The 16292-nt window shown below is 42.4% G+C and overlaps 1 protein-coding gene across 2 annotated transcripts in view; it reads left to right on the plus strand.

Annotated features, from left to right (window-relative positions):
- The window catches only part of STK39 (serine/threonine kinase 39), a 441956-nt gene that overhangs the window by 2344 nt on the left and 423320 nt on the right, over positions 1 to 16292 (plus strand). The window contains exons 1-2 of one of the 2 annotated variants that reach the window (XM_008687066.2): positions 755 to 858; positions 3723 to 3783. The gene's annotated coding sequence lies outside the window, so the exon portion shown is untranslated. Of the gene's footprint in view, positions 1 to 754; positions 859 to 3722; positions 3784 to 16292 lie in introns of those variants that run through there. The other variant, XM_040644241.1, reaches the window with a different exon arrangement.

Consider the following 16292-nt stretch of genomic DNA (forward strand, 5'->3'; position numbering starts at 1 on the left):
CACAGAGCACGCGAGTGTGCGTGTGCGCGCGAATGTGCGCGCCCGGGTTCGTGTGCCTGTGTGTGTGTGTGTGTGTGTGTGTGAGAGAGAGAGAGGGAGAGAGAGAGAGAGAGAGAGTGTGTGTGTGTGTGTAGGGGGAGGGGAGGAGCGCTCGAGCCCTTCTTACCTCTCGAAGATGAGCCGCACCATGAAGATGCAGAAGGCCAGGGGGAAGGCGAGATAGAGGTCCTCAGCCTGCGGGAAGGTGGCTTCATCCGTGTTCTTCAGGTCCGCCCAGGTGACATTGTGTGGGAGCCAAAACCTCTCGTTCCAGAACCAGGCTAAGATCCCTGCCATCTTGCTTTGTCCACTCCAATCGTGGGCTCCCGTGGCCCGCCGAGCTTTCCGCCGCGCAGGGCGCCGGGGGATGCGCGCGCGGCTGGCCCGAGCCTGTGCCGCCGCCGCCTCCGCGACCGCTGCTCTCGAAGGCTCGCGGCGAGCCCCGGTTCTCTCCTCCCTCTGGCCGCGCTGGGGAAAGGAGCCGCCTAGCCCGTCACATGGCAGCCTGGGCCGCTCGTCCTGATTGGCTCGCCCACGCGTCAAGCAGGGAGGCACACGCGGCCAGCTCGCCCACGCCCGGAGGGTAGGGCGCAGCCGCTGCGCCCCAGGCGCAGGAGCTCGGCTCCCGGGAGTGCCGGCCGGTCCTGCGCTCCCCGCGCTCGAGCTCCGCGCGTAGGACAGCGACCTGGGGCAGGCACCCCAAATCCGCCCTAGCCTGCCGGCTTCCTCGCACATGCTCAGAACGCCGGTTCCTGCCCCCATTGGAGTTTCAGGGGTCTCAGTCCGCTTCCTGGGCGCCTACATGTGTTGGGAAGGCAGGTAGGGGTCGGGGCCGATCTTCAGAACCACCCCTGCATTGAGAGAGAACAGCAAAAGAAGAAGTAGGGGGCTCAAGGAGCAAAGGAGGAAGAAGTAGCAGAGAAAGGGCCATGCAGTCCCGCGCTTGGAGAGGCAGGGTGAAAATCAGGAACTGGGGCGGGATGGTTTGGCAAGAGTCTGCCTCTACCCCATCCCTGCCTTTTCCCCATCCCTGACTTTCTGGCCTCTTTTGCTACTGCTCATCACCACACCAGTTACCCCCAGGGAACAAGGCCCTCTATTTTAATCTATGAGGTGGTGGATGAAATTAGGCACTTAGGTGCTATTTGCTAATGATAATGGGGACTGATAATGATGATGATGGCAACTCGGCATTCTATAAAACTGGCACTCTAAAGGAACGTCTCAGAAAATGCCACCAGGCCACATTTTCGCTTCACATGGATCAATAGAGAACCTCCACTCTGCTATTTGACAGGTTATTATTCCTACTTTTTGAATCTGAAACCTTTAAGGTGTTAGGTGTATAAGGCCTAGCCCAGGCATCTTCACTCCCACAGTACATTTCCTCATTGATACAGTCAGCCATGTGGGTCAGTTCAGTGGCCCATGCAGACCTGGTTCTGGGGGTATTTTGTTCATTTTTCTCACAATCATTCCTTTTCTGCCTGGTTCTGCCAGTAGGCTGTAGTGGACACTTCCAAGAGGCATATAAACAGTCCCTTAACACACGCTTCTTTATTCTCCCTTCCCCACCGACCACCACCCTCTTTTCACCCCTTCCCTTTAAAGTAAAACTCAAAAGAATTGCCTGTGGTTACTCCTTACAGTTTCTCTCTCCTCCATTCTCTTCTGAACTTCCATTTGAGCATTTGCCTCTCTCTACTGCCCTGAACTGCTCAAGCTCACCGATGATCTCCTTGCTGCTTACCAAAGGTCGGTTCTCAATACCGCTGTCAGCAACATTTGGCCAAGTTGTTCAGTTCCTGCCTCTTGAAACACCTCCTTGTCTTGGCTTCCAGAAACCACATTCTTCTGGTTTTCCTCCTACTTCATGGCCAGGTATGCTGAGTATACTTTTTGGTCCTTTTCACCTTCCTAACCCCTTAGAGTGGAGTGGCCTTGGAGTTGGTCTTTTGTGCCCTTCACTTTTCTATCTACATATAATCACTTGGTGATCTTATCCAGTCCCATGGCCTTCAATGTCATACTGATTGCTCCCTCTTCATATCTCTAACCATGAACTCCTCCTTAAACTTCAGTCTCCTAAATTCACTATCAATTCGGCAACTCCACTTGGATGTCTAAGAGCCCTTTCCTATCCAAACTACTAATCTTTCCTCTAATTTTTTTTCTCCTGTCATCTTGGCTCAGGCCAAAAACCTGGAAGCATCTTCCTAATGATTGATTTCTAATCTCCTCAGATGTCCTTCCTTATCCATAATAAATCTCGTCAGCTCCATCTTTAAACCAGAATCACACCATCTCTCATCACCTCTTCTGCTGCCATCTTGGTCCAAACCATAAACACTGCTCACCTGAGTTATACCAGTAGCCTTCTAACTCCCAAGTTTCAGCTCTTATCCCTTTGAAATCTACTGTCAGCCAGTGATCCTGTAGAAATGGAAGTCAGCTCACTTCTGTACTTAAAGCCCTACTGCTTCCCCATCCCTCCCTAAGTAAAAGCTAAAGATACTTCAATGTCCAAAGGTATTTGGCTCCATATTAATTCTCTGACCTCATCTACTCTCTTCTCTCTCATCTGCCTCTCCCTTCCTCTGCTCTGGTCACCCTGGTCTCTCTGGCCTTCTTGGAAAACATCTAGCATGACTTAATGCCTGTGCACTTGATTTTCTCTATCTCTGCAACTCGGCCCCCCACCCCCCAAATATCCATACCTACTCTTGCTATAACGTTACTTACTCCACGAAGTCTTCCCTGGCCACCCTGGTTAATGCACAAGCCTCACCCCCACCCCCACTCTTCCTATCTAACTTTCCTGCTTTCTGTTCACCCAAAGCATTTATCACTACCTAACACAATATATATTTTACTTATTTCTTTATTAGGCTCACATTTCTTTATTAGGCTCACACACGCACTAAAAGGTAAGCTTCAAAAAGTCTGAGATTTGTACCTATCACTATTCTTTTTTTTTTTAAGATTTTATTTATTTATTAGACACAGAGCACAAGCAGAGGGAGAGGCAGGCAGAGGGAGAGGGAGAAACAGGCCCCCTATGGAGCAGGGAGCCCAATGCAGGGTTTGATCCCAGGACCCAAGTATCATGACCTGAGCTGAAGGCAGACACTTAACCACTTAACCAACTGAGCCACCCAGGTGCCACTGTACCTATCACTATTCTATCCCTAGCCCTTAAAATAGTGCCCAGCACATAGTAGGTACTCAGTAAACTTGAATTAATGAATCAACATCACTCAATCTCATAGAAATCCTTTCTAGGAGAAGAAAAACTCTGAATAAATAATTTTATTAAATATGTGTATACTCGTGTGAAGAATAGTGTGGACATAAAGATGGGATCGATCAGATCTCGAGTAGTGTAGGAGAGGTGTCCTTAAAGTGAGTATTCATCAGGGAGTAGGTATCACCATTCCCATTTGAGACCAGGCAGTTAGCTGCTCGTTGTTACTGACGGTCCCCCAGGATGATGCCTTGGATTCAACTGCATTCTTGTAGGCCACAGAGAGGAGGTTGCTAGGGTCACTTGTCACCTTTGTGGCAGAAGATCATCTCATGGTGGAGCCTGGTCTGCTGGGCCAGAGGGACTCCCTCCATGGCTGCCTCTAGTCCTTTGTGTCACTCTCGTATATGACCTGATAGTATCTTTCCTTCTACCCTAGGACTTCTCTGCTGTCCAGCGGGTTCTGCTGTGTCCCCAAGCATATACAACAGGAACTGTTGGTAAGTTAAGGCCCTGGAGCCTGAACTTTGACCAAGACCAATAGAATCTAGTGGATAAACTTTTATTCCTTTCCCTCCCCTGCCATGGGACACACACGGTAGCTTCACACAGCTTCCCTGAAAATACCTTGTGATACAAAACAATCAGCTTATTCCAAAGTGGGGGCCCACTCAGTACCTCACTCCCTTATGTTTCCTTTCTTTCTCTCATTCTTCTTTTCCCTCATTCCTGCTTCCCTGAAACTACACTTCCCCGAAACGACTCTTTTTTCTAGAGAAGACAAACTAAGTTAATGTTACTCTCGTATTCATTACCTTTGAGAAGGTGGTAGGATTTCAGGAACATTTTGAAAAGTTAAGGTTGTTGAACAATGGAAAGAGAATTTACTACTTATTTGTGAATCTTGCACAAGTCACTTAGTTTCTAAAAGCATGTTAATGCCCTTAGAATGTAAAATGTGAAGGTGTAAGTTGCGTACCAATAGTGGCTGTCTTGCCTGAGCTATTCTACTGTCATGAGGCTCCCATGATGTAACATGTGGGAAGGGGCTTGTGAACTCTTCAGGGGCTTGTGAACTCTTCACCTCTCTGCACATGTACAGGGTAGCACACCTTCCCTTTTATCTGTCCAGCAGATCTCCTTCAGGCACTAGGGCTTTCCAAACACCCTCCATCCAAATGACTACCCCAGAAATACAATGGAGTAAAATGCCACTTCATGTCGACCATAGTTGATTGGTTGAGAGATGGACCCTTGGCCCAAGATGGTAACTGAAGTCCTTTGTCAGGTATTAGGGCAAGAATCAAAAGCAGGCATCTTTTTTTTTTCTGTAACTTGGACTCTAGGATTTCAAACTCAGAAGTTGTTAGCCCCATGCTTCATCATATGGATAGAAAAAGCAGAAGCTGGGGCGCCTGGGTGGCTCAGTCGTTAAGCGTCTGCCTTCAGCTCAGGGCGTGATCCCAGCGTTCTGGGATCGAGCCCCACATCAGGCTCCTCCACTAGGAGCCTGCTTCGTCCTCTCCCACTCCCCCTGCTTGTGTTCCCTCTCTCGCTGGCTGTCTTTCTCTGTCAAATAAATAAATAAAATCTTTAAAAAAAAAAAAAAAAGCAGAAGCTAGTGGGCATGAAGAAAGAGGAATAAAGCAGATCTGTAGAATTAACTAAAGCTAAGAGACATATTTCCACATGGTACCTGAAGGCCAGCTTGTTTCTCACCTTTAGGTTCCATGAAACAGTCTCATATCTTCATACAAAACATTATTCTAAGAATACGTAACTTTAACACTTTGCTGACCTCAGTTCGGCCCCCAGGGGAAGGTTAGTCACAAGAAAGACACCTCCCAAGGAGGCCACTATACTTGTGCAGGAAAGACTTCCAATTGCTGCCCCAGGAAACCAAAATACAATTTTGTATTTTGTATCAGACATGTTTGTAGTTCAACCAAAAAGCCAATAGTCAGTCTGTAAATAGAAGAGGGAAGGAGAGAGAAAAGGGGAAAACGTTTTTGTTGGGGGTAGGGGGTGACACTGCGTACACTGCATATTAGGAAAGTGTGCTTCAGGTCTTGAATATGAAACATCATATGAGAATATACCCTCTTTTTTTCCAGGCAACTGGGAAATATCAACAAAGCTAAGCATTACTTCTCATTCTTAGCCACACACCCAGGTCTTAACCCTTCTACATATATTTGAGTCCACCTCTTAGATGCAGAACAGCCAGTTGAGTTGAATTTCCACTGTGAGTTGTAGAACACAAAACTATAGGACTTGTTCTACAAAAAGAACACAAAATCTACTTGGGGAGCAGGATGTACTCACATGAAAAGCCAGATCGCTTACACACCAGCACCACTCATGAAGGCACTGGACCGTACATGATAAGTGCCATGTACTGCGGATAACAAGGACTTCCTGCTCAGAGGAGGAAGGAAACATTCTGTGCTGAAGAGGTCGAGGAAAGCATTGAGGAAGAGGTGGAAATGGAACCAGACTTCAAAGAATGAGGAGATCTTGAAAAGGCATGACCAAAAGAAAAGCGTGAGGAGGACTTGCTGACACACAAAATATGGCTGAGAAGCTAGATTACAAATGGCCTTTAGTATGAGGCAAAGGAATACTCCAATTTATTTTAGTGAGAACAGTATTTTATCTGGGATCATATCATATAAGGGACTATAGTACAATGCCTAGTACACAATAAATGTTCAATTACTGCAGGTTTTAAAAATATACAGAAAAAATTCATCTATTCCTTGAAACACAAGATAGTGCTAAAAGTAAGCATCCAATCAAACACTCAACTCGTTAATTTTAAGGAAACCTGATTTTCTTTGGGGATAGTATGGAAATATTGCCAAATTTTATTTCTGCAGTCATTTCTCCTGAATATATAACCTTCTTGCTCTGGTTGGCAAAACTATCCTAAATCTAAACTCATTTTCTGCGGTCCAGATAGTAGTCTCTTGGGTTTTCATTTACGTCATATTTAGGGGGAGGGTTGGGAAAGATGCAGTAGGATTCATCCCCGTGGTATGCAGGTCACCCATAGCAATGCAGACAACTCAGCATCTCCTGGCATCTTAGGGAAAAGGGTAAGAGCATTTACCTCACAGCATTGGAGTTAGGCTAGGGTTATAGTATTAGTTAGGGTCTGTAACCTGGACAGGAATTAAATATACATTACTTTCTGGAAATTTTCCAGTAAGACTGCTCCCTCCCATGTTCATGGTCTTTTTTGCAAGTGTGTCAAGCACTGGAGGTCTGAAGATCTTTCTCCTCCCTCCCCTACCTTGACAGTTCCTGTCTCTGGAAAACCTTTTTTGATACTGACAACCACCAATTACTCTTGTATTCCTAGCTAAACCAAATCACTGGCTGGATTTTCTGTCTTCTCTGTAATAATCAAAATCTATTTAAATGTTAATTTTCCCTCTTGAAATTTTCTTTAACTTCCCAGCGTTATAGTCTGCATCCCACTAACATTTTAAGCATGACAAATGTACTATGAAACTAACAAAAGGAAAGTGAGAAACAACCAGCTTTTCTGACTGTGGACTTCCACTTAGGAATTATATTCACCTTAGTTACATGTCTGTAACTTCTTAGATCTCGTCAGCTAGGTATAGTCAACCATGATGGCATTTTCTATGTGTACAAACAGATGAACAGCATTTAGGAGGCAAGGCATCTGATTTACTAGCCAGAAAGCCTGACTTCTACTTTCCACTATGCAAAGGTTTTTATAATCAAAGAGAAACAGAGAACTCAACCCATCATCTCAATTTGTGAGAGGAATAAGTAACCTAAAATATTGCTTGAAATTACTGACTTTATATAGAAGCAGAAATTCAGAGTTGGAAGTGCCCTTATATACCAATGAGTACAATTCACTCTCTGTGCTCATCCAAACTGTGATTAAACATCTCTGATGATAGGAAGTTCACTATTTAACAATTGACCCACTCCCTTTTGGCACACCTATGACTATTAGAAAATCCTTTAATGAAGACATTATCTTGAGGAGTGTACCAAAATCTTCTTGGGTTTCAGATTTGTAAAATAGGGATAGTATTTTTCTGTTGGCTAGATGGACCTAGAACTCAGAACAAGATTCAAATCTAATCACATCACCTTGAACAAGACACAGCACTCTGTATTTAATCACATAGAAGGGCATTAGGAAAACCTCTGAGTGAACTTCCGTGTCACCCAGGCATTTCTGGCCTCTGTGAGCAACAACAATAAAATAAAGTTTAACTTGCCTACAGAATGATCAAACACTGGCCCAGTGTTTTATGGAGAATTTGGTGCTTTTTCCATAGACATAGACATAGAAATAGTGACCAGATATCCCTGAAAAATTTTTTAACAGTAGGCATCATAGGAATTATTTGTCAGCTGTGTAGGACACAGGAAAAATTAAAACTCTTGAAGTTTAAATCCCACAATCTTCATGAATTCTACAGAACATGAAAAACCTTATAGCATATAGGTTCTTGAATAAAATTTAAAATGTAAAAACATGCAGAGAACAAAATGGCCACCTTAGATGTAGAGGCTGAGTGGTTAGCTAGATGTACTTATTAGCTAAATTACTTCATGTCAAACAGTAGTTTTAATTCATTCCACAGCATGGTTAGGAGTTAGCATGAGCCATGGTCCTATTGAGTTGTTTTGAGAAGAATTACAACTGTAACTATGACACCCAAGATGGATGGCAAGAATATGCAATGTTATAAAAAAGTAGGGATTATAAATGCAAATGTCTTTAGGGGCCAGATAGGTAACAACATGGCTGGAACAGTCCAGGTGAAAGAAAGAAGGGTGGACCAGAGATTCTACAGGTATTCAAATTCTCCTTTCCCTTCTTATTTTTTGCTTTTTTGTTTTTGTTTTATGAAAAATAATGGATGGGCAAGTCAAACACACCTGTTGACCAGTGTTTGTAATCTTAAGTTACTTCCCTATCTTCACATCTGGAGGATTAAATGTATTTTAGGAGGAATTACTTTAAAAGAAATACTTTTTTTTTTTACAAAAAAAAAATGGAATTTATCCAGAGAATAACAATCAGGGTGATGAGGGATATGGAAATCTTGAAGAGATATTTAATATATATATTAGGTCTACTAACTTTGGAGTTTAAAGAAAAGTAGGTTTAAATGCTAGCTTTGTCAGTAATAGCCACGTTTTTCCTTAGAAAAAACTACTCAACCTCTTAAAACCTTAGTTTCTTCACATAAGCAAGGGTAATAATGCTATCTACCACATGGGGTTAAAGTAAAATTGAAATAAGATCATGTAAATTGTTTAACATTTCAACGGTAACAGTTAATATTATTATGTACTGTAACAACAGTGAAAGTTGACTGTTGAGATAATCTGCCTTCAAGGCAGGCTAAATTTTTCACATCTGGGATTAGTAGAATTGACTTTCACTCAGCAGAGAGGGTGAGGACAACATTAGGAAGGGAGAGACGGGGGAGTGGAGGGAGGTTTCAGAGGCCCGGGCACCCTGCTCTGTGATTCCTCATGAGCCATAAACTGATTAGACCCAAACTACTTAAAACCAGTGACATCTTGTGGAAACTTGCAGAGAGACTAGGTTTTGATCCAAGGAGCTTCTACAAACAAGGAACCCTGAGGATATAAGCTAAAGAGAATTTGAGAAATTATGGAGATGGACTTTAAGTCTCAGGAAGTCAAGAAACTGGAATTTTAGTCAAGTGTGTGGAGCAGGGATAGTCTATGAGGACAGATGTATTCCAGTCACCATGAGGGAAAAAAAGGTGGCTGGGAAACATAATATGTGTGTTCCAATAGTGGAAAGGCTGTCAAGTGTGGGTGATTTGACTTGATCTGTGCAGATCCAGAAGGCAGAACTTGGGACAGTAGGCTAAAATACCCGTAAAGCTGATTTCATCTCCATAGAAGAAATCCACAACGCTGAACAAAGATGAATCAGCGGCTTCAGCAAGCCGTGAACTTGCTCTCATGGGAAGTGCTCAGGCTGCGGTTTACCTGTTACAAATGTTGGAAAAGGTATTCCTATCTGAAACTGACTGGAAATTGATGTCTTCTAAGTTCCTTTTAATACTTTGAATTCACATAAAGCACTGTGGAGAGAAGGGCAAGGATAAAACCAGAATCTGCCTTGCCCTAAGAAGTTTCTCCAGTTAGAAAAAGACACTAGTCAGTACACTCTTATTTTAGGACCTCTTCAGTCTTAAACTTCTACACTCTTGGAGGGTAGAGGGAAGAAGGAACGAAGAAAAACAATGGAGGAAAGGAAGAAGCAGTAGGTAATTATTGTCAGAGAGAAGCGCCTTCAAAAGCTAGAGAAATTTAAAAGTTTAAAGAAATGAATCACTTCTTGCTTCATCCTATAACAAGTCCTGCAGTGTTCAAAGGGCCATGTGGGAAGGTGTTGTTAGCTGCTTGCAGGATCCCACCAGAAAACAAAATCAAAGAACTTAGGCCACATGGTTATATAGGCAGTATCTGTTACTTACCAGTTCTCCTCCCTAGCACTTTGAACATTTTTCTGTGATTTTTTAAAAATTTATTTATTTGACAGAGAGCACAAGCAGGGGAAGCTGCAGGCAGAGGGAGAGGGAGAAGCATGTTCCCCGCTGAGCAGGAAGGCTTAACTGACTGAGCCACCCAGGCGCCCCTTGTTATATTTTTAATAGTGAGAAATTAGACATTAGAAATCACTCTATTATATGCTATTTGAGAACTGAGACTACCTAAAATGATTGCGTTCTTCCTTTCTCTCATTAGCTGTTAGAGTTTAAGTTCATTTTCATGTGTGGGTGCAAGAAGGAGGGTAGAATTTCAGAAGGAACTTTCACTTGCAATAGTTGTTCATCATTTAGTTTTGCCTTCAGAAGTGCAGCTAACACAAATGTTCATGTCCAAGTCTAAAATAACCATTACCTGGCAATCATTAATGTACATTAAATTTAACTCTGCAATGCTCATATTTGGAAAGTACTCGTATTTTTAAAAGTCACCCCACTAAAAATTTTTAAAAATACATAAATCTACATAATAACAAAACAGATCAGCCCTCTCTCATTGTTGTATTAAATTTGGTGCGGCACTGATGCCTAGAGAGGAGAAACATATCGTAAATATCCCAAGGAATTAATCGATCTCATTTAATTGAATTTGAGACCAATAAACTGCAATACCTTCTGCTGCCCTAATTGCATGTGATATTGTAAGCAATCAGCGGCATGTGATGGATAGGTCTAGCTGAGATGTTTCTATTTGCCTTGAATTTTTATGATCTCTAAATTCACTTAAACTTTAAAATACAATTAAAATATAGCATAATCAGAATTTGGGGGGGGGAAACAAGCTTTCAAAACTCTGCCCCAAAAAAACAAAATGAAAACCAAAAAAAACTCCAAAAAAACAAAAAACACAAAACCAACACGAAGACCAAAAAACCCTCTGCACAGGTGTGAGTTATTAGAAGATTAAGTACTCTGATTTTACCAGCTATATATTTTTCAGAAGGCCTCCCCTGTGGCTGCCACAGAATTATTAACAAAATCCAAAGCCCTGGAACCTAAACGCTTATGAATGATTTGGTTTAAAAGATTTTTGCAGTCCTCATTTGCATTGTAAAATGGACTTCAGCTCTAAGTTTAGTCAGAAGTTTTAGAAGCTTTGACATGGCACATTGCCATGAGAATATTTTCCCTGTGGGGAAACGAAACTCGAATGTGCTAATTAAGGGTGCTTAATATCCCTCAAAATTAATTCTTTGTTACCTGCAGTGATTTAATTATTCCCTTATGGAAAGCTCAGAAATGCCCTGCATCTTTAAATAGCAGTGGGCCACTCATTGCTACTGAGTCAACATCCATTTTGTGGGTGTTTCTCCTACTCATTGGCTACGGCAGTGGACAAAGAAGACTTTAGGTGTCAAAATAAAGCAGCAAGAGGAATTTTCACTGGTGGTTTGTGAAATCACTGTCATTGATGTCATCATCTCTCAAAGAAAAGAGATTGTTTTCCTTGAATAGGAAAAAAATCATTACAGCAACAAAAATGAAGGGTGGGGGAGGGTTGTAATTAACACGAGGTCTTCTAGCTAAGCTCCTGACCACCAGGAGCAGTCAGCCTGCCCTTTCCAGAAAAGTAAAAGTCAGTGTCCTCAGAGGATGTTGGCTGAGCTGAGAAATAACTAACCATATACAAGACTGTTTATTGTTAAGCAAAAGACTTGAGTGTTATCCAGGTAATTACCATTCCTCCTGGAATTCTTCTTGAATCAAGTAGCGCTATGTAGCTAGGGGGCACAGTAATAGCTCTCCATGTAGGTATATATCCTCGGCTAAAATGCCATTTCCACTAGTAGCCAGCTCTGACCACACAATCTGAAATTGCTGCCCAATCCCTGTGTCACCCCCCACCCCGGTTTTATTGCCATCATATTACTGGGGACCAACTGAGATGATCTGGTGCGTTTACTGATTTACTAGTTTGTTCCTGTCTTCCCACCTGGAGCACGTGGGCTCTGGGTGAGGAGGGCCCTGGCTATCTTACGCAGAGCTCTACCCCATCCCTTGAGCAGCCCTTTGGCACCTGAGTAAATCATTATTGAAGGAGTGCAGTGCAGATTTTTTTAATGGCCCACTAACTTCTCTCTAACAATCAAAAGAAGATTTATCCTGGAGCCTCAGCCAGGAAAGGAGCTAGAAATCCTGGGTAGACAGCACAGAATTCATGTATTTAATCAAGATAGTTTTGTGTGGACCCACAGTCACCGGAACACACAAACCTTTGCACTGAAGCTGTCTGCTCAGGCAAGTTTGACCAGAATCAAAGAAAACTTAGTCCAAGTTGAGCCCTTGGCAGGACTTGCACTGTTATTCATTCTCCTGGGCTAGAATGTTTTCAGCTCAACCCTCGTCTGTGCTGCTTCACTGCATACAGATTCATTTTTAGTAGATTTAACAAATACTCGCAGACCAGCCTTTACATGCTTTGGGAATGAGAGCATGCTCAGAGTGCTTCAGGGAAATGGGCAGCTCAGTGCTGACAACAGGACCCCAAACGAGCAGGCTTAACTACTGACACGTGATTCCTATTAATGTGTGCTGGTCTGTCGAGCCCTGCAGGTGTTCTAGGGGGGCCAAGGAAATGGAGTAGGGGGACTTCTTAACTTCCCCACACTCAGGGCCCAGGGGGGTCAAGTGAGGTTCTGCTCACTTCAATTCCTTGAGGCTCCCAATAAGTAAAAATGAGTAATAATAACAAAATGGCTCTACAGAATTATCACATCGGCATGTTAGAAACTTTCAAATTGGGGCGCCTGGGTGGCTCAATCTTTAAGCGTCTGCTTTCGGCCCAGGGCATGATCCCAGGGTCCTGGGTTCGAGCCCTGCATGGGGCTCCCTGCTCTGCTGGGAGCCTGCTTTTCCCTCTCCCACTCCGCCTGCTTGTGTTCCCCCTCCCGCTGACTGTCTCTCTCTCTGTCAAATAAATAAATAAAATCTTATTTTTCTTTTTTTTTAATGTTTTTTTATTATGTTAGTCACCATACAGTACATCCCTGGTTTCTGATGTAAAGTTTGATGATTCATTAGTTGCATATAACACCCAGTGCACCATGTAATACGTGCCCTCCTTACTACCCATCACCAGTCTATCCCATTCCCCTACCCCCCTCCCCTCTGAAGCCCTCAGTTTGTTTCTCAGAGTCCATAGTCTCTCATGCTTCATTCCCCCTTCTGATTACCCCCCCTTTATTTATCCCTTTCTTCCCCTACCGATCTTCATAGTTCTTATGTTCCATAGATGAGAGAAATCATATGATAGTTGTCTTTCTCTGCTTGACTTATTTCACTTAGCATTATCTCCTCCACTGCCATCCATGTTGCAGCAAATGTTGAGAACTCGTTCCCTATGATAGCTGAGTAATATGCCATTGTGCATATGGACCACAACTTCTTAATCCAGTCATCTGTTGAAGGGCATCTCGATTCCTTCCACGATTTACCTATTGTGGACACAGCTGCTATGAACATTAGGGTACATATGGCCCTTCTATTCACTATGTCTATATCTTTGGGGTAAATACCCAGTAGTGCAATGGGTAGGTCATAGGGTAGCTCAATTTTTAACTTTTTAAGGGACCTCCACACTGTTTTCCAGAGTGGCTGTACCAACTTGCATTCCCACCAACAATGTAGGAGGGATCCCCTTTCTCCACATCCTCTCCAGCAATTGTTGTTTCTTGCCTGATTGTCAATTTTTGCCATTCTAACTGGCGTAAGGTGGTATATTAGTGTGGTTTTGATTTGAATTTCCCTGATGGCTAATGATTTTGAACATTTTTTCATGTGTCTGTTAGCCATTTGTATGTCTTCATTGGAAAAGTGTCTGTTCAAATCTTCTGCCCATTTTATGATTTATTTGTTTCTCGCGTATTGAGTTTGAGAAATTCTTTGTAGATCTTGGATACCAGTCTTTCATCTGTAGCATCATTTGCAAATATCTTCTCCCATTCCGTGGGCTGCCTCTTAGTTTTTTTGACTGTTTCCTTGGCTGTGCAGAAGTTTTGGTCTTGATGAAGTCCCACAAGTTCATTTTTTCTTTTGTTTCTCTTGCCTTTGGAGATGTGTCATGAAAAAGGTTGCTTTGGCCGATGTCGTAGAGATTGCTGCCTATGTTCTCCTCTAGGATTTTGATGGATTCCTGTCTCACATCGAGGTCTTTCGTCCATTTGGAGTTTATCTTTGTGTATGGTGTGAGAAAGTGGTCAAGTTTCATTCTTTTGCATGTAGCTGTCCAATTTTCCCAGCACCATTTATTGAAGAGACTGTCTTTTTTCCACCAGATGTTTTTTCCTGCTTTATCAAATATTAGTTGCCCAAAGAGCCGAGGGTCCATTTCTGGGTTCTCTATTCTGTTCCATTGGTCTATGTGTCTGTTTTTGTGCCAGTACCATGCTGTCTTTGTGATCACAGCTTTGTAGTACAGCTCGAAATCCGGCATTGTGATGCCCCCAGCTTTGTTTTTCCTTTTCAACAGTTCCTTGGAGATTCGGGGCCTTTTCTGGTTCCATACAAATTTAAGGACTGTTTGTTCCAGTTCTTTGAAAAATGTCCTTGGTATTTTGATCGGGATAGCATTGAAAGTGTAGATTGCTCTGGGTAGCATGGACATTTTAACTATGTTAATTCTTCCGATCCATGAGCATGGAATATCTTTCCATCTTTTTATGTCTTCCTCAATGTCTTTCAAGAGTGATTTATAGTTTCTAGAATATAGGTCCTTTACGTCTCTGGTTAAGTTAATTCCAAGGTAACGTATGGTTTTTGGTGCTATTGTAAATGGGATGGATTCCCTAATTTCTCTTTCTTCGGTCTCGTTATTCGTGTATAGAAATGCAACTGATTTCTGAGCATTGATTTTGTATCCCGCCACGTTACTGAATTGCTCTATAACTTCTAATAGTTTGGGAGTGGCTTCTTTTGGGTTTTCCATATAGAGTATCATGTCATCTGCAAAGAGAGACATTTTGACTTCTTCTTTGCCAATTTGAATACCTTTGATCCCTTTTTGTCGTCTGATTGCTGTTGCAAGGACTTCTAGTACTATGTTGAATAATAGTGGCGAGAGTGGGCATCCTTGTCGAGTTCCTGATCTTAAGGGAAAGGCTTCCAGCTTTTCCCCATTGAGAATAATATTTGCAGTAGGCTTTTCATAGATGGCTTTTATGAGATTGAGAAATGTACCTTCTATTCCTACACTCTGAAGGGTTTTAATCAGGAAAGGATGCTGTATTTTGTCAAATGCTTTTTCGGCATCGATTGAGAGGATCATATGGTTCCTGAGTCTTTTCTTGTTGATATGATGTATCACGCTGATTGATTTGCGAATATTGAACCACGCTTGCATCCCAGGTATGAATCCCACTTGATCGTGATGGATAATCCTTTTAATGTACTGTTGGATTCTATTAGCAAGTATCTTGTTGAGGATTTTGGCGTCCATATTCATTAGGGAAATCGGTCTGTAATTCTCCTTTTTGATGGGGTCTTTGCCTGGTTTGGGGATCAAGGTAATATTGGCCTCATAGAATGAGTTTGGTAGCTTTCCTTCTGTTTCTATTTTTTGAAATAGCTTTAGGAGAATAGGTATTATTTCTTCTTTGAATGTTTGGTAGAATTCCCCAGGAAAACCGTCCGGGCCTGGAGTTTTGTTATTTGGAAGGTTGTTTATCACTGACTCAATTTCTTCATAATTAATTGGCCTGTTTAAGGAATCAATTTCTTCCGGTTTCAATCTTGGTAGTTTATAGGTTTCCAGGAAGGATTCCATCTCTTCCAGATTGCTTAGTTTATTGGCATATAGCTGTTGATAAAAATTTCTAATAATCCTTCCAATTTCAATGGTGTTCGTCGTGACCTCTCCTTTTTCATTCATAATTTTAATAATCTGGGTCCTTTCTCTTTTCTTTTGGATAAGTCTTGCCAGTGGTCTGTCAATTTTATTGATTCTCTCCAAGAACCAGCTTCTAGTCCTGTTGATCTGCTCTACTGTACTTCTGGTTTCTGCTTGATTGATTTCAGCTCTAATTTTGGTCAACTGCTTCCTCGTGCGTGGATTAGGCCTGTCCCTCTGTTGCTGTTCCAGCTTCTTGAGGTGAGAATATAAAAACTGCATTTTAGATTTTTCTATTCTTTTGAGTGAGGCTTGGATGGCTATGTATTTCCCCCTTAGGACTGCCTTTGCAGTATCCCATAGGTTTTGGACTGTTGTATTTTCATTCTCATTGGTCTCCATAAATTGTTTAATTTGATTTTTGATTTCCTGGTTTATCGAGTCATTCCTGAGCAGGATGGTTCTTAGTCTCCAAGTGTTTGAGTTTCTTCCAAATTTTTCCTGTGGTTGAGTTCCAATTTCAGAGCGTTGTGGTCTGAGAACATACAGGGAATAATTTCAGTCTTTTGGTATTGGTTGAGAACTGTCTTGTGTC

Source organism: Ursus maritimus, unplaced genomic scaffold (assembly GCF_017311325.1).
Source record: "Ursus maritimus isolate PB19 unplaced genomic scaffold, ASM1731132v1 scaffold_1, whole genome shotgun sequence".
Classification (NCBI taxonomy): domain Eukaryota; kingdom Metazoa; phylum Chordata; class Mammalia; order Carnivora; family Ursidae; genus Ursus; species Ursus maritimus.